Here is an 8,110-nt window from a genome sequence, read left to right as displayed (position 1 = left end):
GTTATAACATAACACTACACTAAGGTAAGGTTGCCAAACCCTTGGAAGGAAATGCCCTGTAATTTCAGACTCACTGTTGAATAACATAGGCCTAATGTAGGTCTCACCTATGGGTGACATGATAATGAAGCTGAACTACAAGTGCAAACAAAATTTAGAGTGACCACTAGCATCACGCATTGTTTTCTATTCTGAAAACGCAGGTTGAGTGAGTTTAAGGGTATGGCTACATTGTAGCAGCACAGCCATGTTGCTAAAAGCTGCATAGTCATGCCGCCAAAAGCCATGAGGTGTAGCTGCTGTTTGTTGGCAAGAGAGCTCTTTCCTGCCAACAAAAAACTCCCACCCCCCACGAGCGGTAGTGGCTTTGTTGGCAGGAGAGCACTCCTGCTGACAAAGCACTGGTCACAGTGGTGCTTTTTGTTGGTAAAACTTTTGTCATTCAGGGTGTGTGTGTGTGTTTTTAACTCTCCTGAAGGACAAAAATTTTGCTGATGAAATGCCAGTGCAGACATACCCTAAGTTAAACAAAAACCAATGGAACCTTCCTCCCAAAATTAACAAAATGCTGTTCAACCTCTTCCTGAACTTGTGCAGACAAGTGTGTTTATTTGACCCTACTGGCAGGAAAGAAAGAAAGAAAGAAGAAAATACTTTGTTCCTCCATGGCTCAGTTGTTTTCTGAAAGTAGAAGCAATCAGTAGTGTCAGCTGAAGTTGGCTTAAAGGAGTAGTTGTGCCATTAAGGCTAGAGAAAAGAGTTCACCCCAATGAAGGAATATTTCAAGGCTTGTTTTCCTAAAAGCAGAGAAAAATAGTGGCCTTATTGACTGAAGTGCCTCATTTGCTTAGCGCCTGAATAGACACAAAGGCACTTTAGACAAACCTGTGAGAGAGAAAAGCCCCTTTTTTATTTGAGTCATAGCGTAGGACTGAAAGTAGAAAAGTAAAATGAGTTTTCAAGTGCTGAAAGTCCTTCAAAAAAATAAAAGTCAAACACTAAGGTTATAAACACAGAGAAAACACAACCTCTCTGGGCTGCTGCATGAAAGTGCAATGCATATCATCATCAGTTCTTTACCTGAATAAACTGAAAGGCATTTTATCTTCCAAGATCTCCTTTCAGGGCTCTTTGTTTACACAACAGCAGATGTCACCAGTACCTAAAATAGAGCAGGAAGCTGTGGTCACTCCCTGGATACAGGTATTACTTATGTTATCTATGCTTCCATGGCAAATAAAGCCCAGAACTCTCACTTTGGAGAGGAAGTTACTTTAATTGTGGGTTTGGTTTTTTATATATATTTGTAGTGTGTGTCACTGGGCAGGAGGGGACATGTGGGGTGGTCACATGTCCTCCCCTTTAAAGTGTGCCCCCCCTTTCTCCTCCAGTATGGGGAACCACCGGTCATTGCAGGAAATCCATTCTTTCCCCTCCAACCCTTCTGCTACAACCCTTGTCCAGACCTCCGTGGGGGAGGGGCGGGCTGGCTTGGAGGGCAGGAGGAAACCATCCACTAGCACTCACCGATGGTGCAGCTGGGAATGGGTCACTGCACTTCCCACCGCTGGTGAGTGCAGGCCTGACCCTGCTGCACTCCTCAGGGAAGTGGGGCTGGGGCTCAGGCAGAGCAGGGATGGGAAGAGGTGGGGCAGGGGCACAGTGGAGCAGGATGGGGCTTTGGGGAAGGGGTGGAGTGGGGGTGGGGCTAGGGAAGAGGTGGAGCATAGGGAAGAGGCAGGGCAGGGGCTGGAGCAGCACAGCTGCGCAGGGCAAATTTCCTGGTGCCCTACACAGCTGCGTACTTTGCATATGGGTAAGGACAACCCTGCTTAAACCTAAAAATCACACCACATCAGGTTTCTCCCAGTCTCAAGAGACCAGTCACTAGCCCCAGATCAATTGATACTCCAGATCTTACACCAAGGACAATTCTGGCAGCCAATTAAAAAACCAGGTAAAATATATGTACAGGTGAGTAACAGTCTACAGTTCCAAATGGTAGCAGAGGTGTAGTAATCTGCCAGTTTCCCCAAAGACCCTCAGGGGTACCCAGAATAATTCTGGGGATCTCTGCCTTCTCAAGCAATCAGTTTTTCTGCCCTGCTAGAATCCAAACAGTCCAGAGACAAAGGATCTTTCTTTGAATCCATATTTATAGCATCTTCACACAGAAAGCATGCTGACAGTGCTCCCACCCATGTGGGCTTTCCCTTTGATGATGTTGAGTGAGGAATGCACTTTGAGTCTCTGACCGCAGGTCATCACACCATGATGCCCGTTTGCTTTGGAATTAGCCTTTTCTGTTAAAGTTATTAAGTCCTTCATTTGTATTTCACAAAGCTCCTTTGATGTCTGATGAGTTATTTAGTTCCGGGGGTGTTTCCAATGTAAATGTTTGCTATTACATTGTAACAGGAACAGATAAGTGAAAACAATACAAGTAACATTCCACAAGTTGTTGTGAAGTTTAAACATCTGAATACATGCTTATACATTTAACACTTTGATCTATACAAACACTTAAATGAATTGGCCTGGGGTTCTGACCTGAGCTGGTATCTGGTTTTCCAGCATCACATTTACATCTTGCCTTTTACCTAAGTGCACCTCCTGCAGACAAGTGACCCTCTGTCTCCTCTCTGGCAAGAATATTTGTCTCATGGAGGCGCTATCAGAATTAGTATTTGCCCAGTACCTAGAAAATATTAAGCCATTTAGAAATATTATTAGAAGTAGCTTCTTGCTTATAGTAAAGTACACATCCCTCCCTGTACTGTAGTTATACTAATTGTCACAGAGCCCCAAAGATGGACAAAGACAATGTGGTTTGACAAAAAGTTGGGGTAGGCCTATAGGTGGAGTGTACTTTAATGTGTGAATGACCCTAAATTGGAAACTCTTCAATGAATACATGGCTTTTGCCCAATTGTTTAATACCACAAAGAGAATGAGTAGTGGATGGAAGAAAGACAAACAAATTCTACTGAGTGATTTGAGGTTTTAAATTTTTTTAAAAAAACGTCTATTCTGGTCATTTTATTATGCTTGTCAGCAGGAATTTTTCCTGACAGAAAAGCCACAGTTCCTACCCAAAGGAGTTTTCTGAGGCATAACTCCATGTCTGCAATCCTTGCGTACGTTATCTGTATTTTATAGATTAGGACACTAAGGCACAAAGAATTTAAGTGACTTGTCTGAGGTCACACAAAAAGTCTGGGGGCAAAGCCAGGATGAGAATGCAGTTCTCCCAGTTAAGGGGTTCAACTAGTAGACATGCTTCCAACAACAAGAGGATGGGTGAGGGATCTTACAGCAGACACAGGCTCCTATAGCAATACTGACAACTTTTATGCCTATTATCAGAGTTTGCACTTTTCAAAACATTACCCAAAGTCACTAAGGCATTTTTGAGAATTTTACCTTTAGCCTTTTTGGTTGTTAATTATTAATAATAAAATTTCAACTAGAACTATGCAAGCTCAGTACATGCCACCATCCAGTTCCTACACCCTATTCTGTGTCTGTGAACAAGAGAAATCCCCTTGCTGCTCCTCAAGCATGCATGTCTGTGTAGTGTAAAGACGGGTTCAAACCAACAATATCTCACATCTGTACACAGATGGGGCCAAATCCTCAGCTGGTGTATATTGGTGTAGCTCCATTAACTTCAGGATAGCTATGCTGATTTACACTAGATAAGAATTTGGCCCCCAAACTTCGCTGCAGATCTGGCTCTGGTCCATCTCTCTATATTGGGCTGAACTAGAACCCTGGATAGGAACAGATCATCCAAACTGTGGGTCAGAATATCGATCTGAATTTCTAGCTTGTTCCCATCTTTGGTCAAAATGCAGTCACCTACCTTCATGCCAACTACAGTACGCTGTGCACATGAATATTTCCCTTTCACACTCCCGTCTCTCATGAGCCAGTTTGAGAAACAGCCCTACCGAAACAGGCAATTCGCACTACATTAAGTGCTATAATGTCAATTTCCACTAGAGGGCAGACAAAACATTACTACAGTAACTCCTCACTTAACATTGTAGTTATGTTCCTGAAGAGCGCGGGGCCGGAGGATTCAGGAGGAGCAGGGGCAGCTGTGCCGCCAGCGGCTGGAGAGAAGTGCCGCTTTCCCCTTCAAAGTGCCGCTTCTCTCCGACCACCCGTGCTCGCAGGGCCGCATTCCGAAAGGGGCTTTAGAGCTGCAGACCAGGGCCCCGGGGCCCCCTTAGCCCAGGGCCCTGCAGCCCCTAAAGTCCCTGCATTCCAGCTGGCACTGCTTGTGGGAGGGGGGGCAGCTTCCCCACTCCCTCCCGCCTCCCTCTCAGAAAGTCCCAAACAGCTGTTTGGCGGCAGGGCAAGTGCTGGGAGGGAGGGAGGAAGAGGGGGAGGAGGCGGAGAAGAGGAACTTGTGCAATGCTCCCTTCTAAAGTCAGCCAAACAATATTATAAGGGAGCATTGCACAACTTTAAACGAGTATTTCCCTAATGGAGCAGTGACGTAACTTCGAAGCAACGTTAAGCGGGAGGACAGTAAGTGAGGAGTTACTGTAGTAAAAAAGGACCACTTGGAAAAAAGTAACTAGCCCAAGCTGCTCGTCCTCCCCACTACAACATCCACACTGCTATTTTTAGTGTGCTAGTTCCAGCTTTGTAACAGTCTGCCCTGAGGTTGGTACTCACGTTTGTGAGCCACTCTAGACAGCCTGACAGACACTCAGAACATTTTAGAAGATTAGTGAGGCACTATTTCCCCTTATGAAAGCCAAGTTGACTCTTCCTCAAGATACTGTGTTTGTGGCTAATAATTCTGTTTACTATTGTTTCAACCAATTTACACCAGTTGAAGAGCTATCCATAAAGTCTGATTCAAGGCATAATAGCCTATCTAGCAACTCTTATAATAGATTTACATTGGCACTGCCCAGTGAGCTGTGCCAATGTGCAGTAGCAGAGTTGTATTTTGTGGGAGAACTCATCATACTATGGGTTTGGTCAGAAAACCTAGCATTATGCTAGGTGAGACAGTCACCTATGGCATTGTTATATTTCTATCTTTTTATTGTATAGCTGCCTAATAAACTGTGCAGTTTGAAAAACAAATCCTATTGTCAAAGGATTTTTTTTGCAAACACGCAAGCCCTCTGCTAAGAGCCTGTTTTATTATCTCACTCTTCCTCAGAAGTGTAATCTGTCACGTGATGGCGTGACTCCCCCACCCCCGCATATTACACACTTTAATAGACAGTATCACAGTATTTATAATATACAATGTCAACTTTGACAGTAATGACAAAAGTACACAGCATCATTGTCCTAACACTGCTGTGTTTATGCATTACCACAATAATTTTGTTTGCTGTGTTACTCATGTTAACTGTTTCATTGCTGATGAAACAGCATGGTTTCATTGCTGGTACATTTAGCAAAATGAAGCTCGTGTTCTGCTCATTTACCAGATATTTCACTTAGAAGAATGTGACAATGTTCTACTGCTCCACAGGGAACCAGCTGCACTGGGGACCAACAGTAAAAATTGTTTAAGTTGTAATGTCAGAGTAGTAATATCATATCTCTTTCCTGCAGTATGATTTTGTGGTAGCCCTATCTGCATCCAGTTGGCAAACTATGTCAAAATGTTAAGAATTAAAGAGACTTCAATCAATTAGAGTAGATTTTATTCTCAATCTGTCATTAGTGGGGGTATCAAAGCTTCAAAGAGGCATCTAAAATGAATCTTTATTGTTCCCTCATTGCAGTGATTGAGCACAGCAACATTCTTTGAAGTCTATACTAGGTCTCCAGCTGCAGCACTATTGTGCTCATAGTATGTCACTGTAGCACTTAGTGTAGATGCTTCCTACTTTGAAAGAGGGTTTTTCCCCCATCGACATAGGTAATCCACCTCCCTGAGCAGTGGTAGCGTGGTTAACAGAAGAATTTGCCATCAACCTAGCTGCCTCTTCACTGGGCGTACATTAGCTTAAACATGCCTCTCAAGGGTGTGGTTTTTACACATCCCTGAGCAACGCAGCTAGGTCAATCTAAATTTTAAGTGCGGACCAGGCCTAAAAGACCAACATGGTATGTCAGGCAATGCCAGTGATGCTCATGCCCAGAAGCAGATTAGCTACTGGGCCTGTACTTAGGGACCCTGGCCAACTAGGGGGCCCCAGAAAAAAATCCATTGCCAGGTGGCGGAAGCCCAGAGCCCCAACCCCACTCTGGGGCAGCAGCACTGGGCGGGAGGGGAATCTCCCCATTGCCCCCTGACCCAGTCCCAGGCAGAAACCGTGGGGCAGCAGGGCAAGCCCCACACGCAACCCCCTCCCTGGCAGAAGTGGGGGCAGGGCGGGAGAAGCCCCAGCATCCAGACCCCCACTGCAGCCCTGCGACTGGAGAAGCGCTCTCTCCTCCTGCAGCCCTGTGGCTGTGGCAGGGGGACAGAGCTTCTCCGGTACTGGGGCCACAGCAGGGAGGAGGAGGCAGAAAGGAACAAAAGGGGTTGCAGGGCTGCATTTGGGGGCAGGGGGAAGACCCTCGGTGGAACAGGGGAGGGACCCGAGAAGGGGCAGAAATGGGTGGGGCTGTGAGCAAGGCCAGAGGCAAAAGGGGCTGAACTGGGGCAGTGCTACAGGCAGAAGGGGCCCCTCTACTTGCTCTGGCCCCGGAAACCTTAATCCGCCTCTCCCCATGCCCATAGGTACCAACTGAAGTCAACAGCAAGACTTCAACTGACTTGCTGGGAGCAGGGCTTGGCCCTAGCTCAGGGAGCAGCAGTGAAACCCTCAGCGCAAGGAAGCATGGAAAGCAGAATGCGGTAACAGCTGGACAAACACTGAAGTAGTACAACTCTATCTGCTCTTATGGGTGCAGACATGAGACACAACCTTCCACCGTAAAGAGACGCTTCCCTTTTCCCTCCCTCTTGCAACCTCCCTGAGCCATGCAGAAATAGGTAAAATTAAGAATGTCTGTTTGCTTTTGCAGAAGTAATTAGTTGTTTGTATTTTTTCCTCCCAGATAAGAATAAGTGAAAACACACTAAGATTTATGATAATTGGCCACTTTACATAGCGGCAACCTAATGTTTTGTGAAAGAGACACATTGCAAATACTTTTATGGAGGAGCTCCCATTATGACCATCAGAATTTGGCTCTTGTCACAGGGTGCTCTGCTCACTGCTAGGATGGTGCCACCTCCTGGCAGTTCTGGGGATTAGCTTCATGAGGTCAACACCCCTTCCCACAGAGGTACACCATCTCTCTGCCTCTCTCCCCATGAGCTGCTGCTGCTGCTTTTTCATGACTCAGCCCTCTGGCCAAGTCACTACACATTTTCCCCTTCTGGGGTACTAAAGTCTTTCTTCTGCAATCCTAGGCAGTGTTCCCATTCACTGCCACATAGTGCCACATCCTCAGTGGCTGGCAGGGGAATCCAACCTCTACTCCAGGTTATGGCTCAGGGACCCTCTAACCAGCAGTCTGTTCCCTCCTGGACTTTTACTGCCTTTCCCTCCACCCTTTCCTTACCATCTGGTGCTCCCCTCCATCCACATTTGCCAGCTTCACCACTCTCTCCTCCCCAGGGAGAGCTGCAGACCACATGTCTCTGCAGTCTCCAGCCACGCCTTCCTTCTCCCAACGAGTGACTGCAGACTTTCCCAAAAGCCCCCTCTGCTTCCAATTTCCTGGCTTTATAGACCCAGCCCAGCCTGTTCCTTCTCAGCTGGGCTCCCTCGCTCTGTCAGGGGATCACTTAGCCACTTGATTCCCCTCAGCTGTGGCCTCCTTCTCAATCTGCTTTAACCATTTCAGGGCATTTGTGGGGTGAACACCACATCACAGCCCCCAACAAAGAATTGTTATCTCAGACTTGAGGCAATAAAGTCTGAAAATATGTGTGGTTCAACCTGAGGAATCTCTTATGAATACCAAACATGTGAGCAATTCATTAATCAAATTCTACACCAAGTACCGTGGTTTAACACAGACTTAAGGGAAACATTTGTATGTGGGTTGTGTTATTTCATAAATGGAAACAGAAGTTATGTCTATCCTTCACTGCAGGAAAATGTACATTTAAAAAACACAAAAATGGAGT

The 8,110-nt window shown here is 45.9% G+C and overlaps 1 long non-coding RNA gene across 1 annotated transcript; it reads right to left on the bottom strand.

Moving 5' to 3' along the window:
• Window positions 1-1,126: 1,126 nt before the first annotated feature.
• On the bottom strand, window positions 1,127-7,655 carry LOC120381575. Its single transcript, XR_005588100.1, has 3 exons — window positions 7,540-7,655; window positions 2,551-2,698; window positions 1,127-1,162 (listed from the first exon to the last, which is right to left on the bottom strand). It is a non-coding gene; the product is annotated as an uncharacterized LOC120381575 (long non-coding RNA).
• Between the last annotated feature and the right edge of the window lie 455 nt (window positions 7,656-8,110).

This window comes from Mauremys reevesii, linkage group 1, assembly GCF_016161935.1.
Source record: "Mauremys reevesii isolate NIE-2019 linkage group 1, ASM1616193v1, whole genome shotgun sequence".
In the NCBI taxonomy this organism is placed as follows: domain Eukaryota; kingdom Metazoa; phylum Chordata; order Testudines; family Geoemydidae; genus Mauremys; species Mauremys reevesii.
Note: the sequence above shows the minus strand (reverse complement) of the source record. Positions and strands in the feature narration are given on the sequence as shown.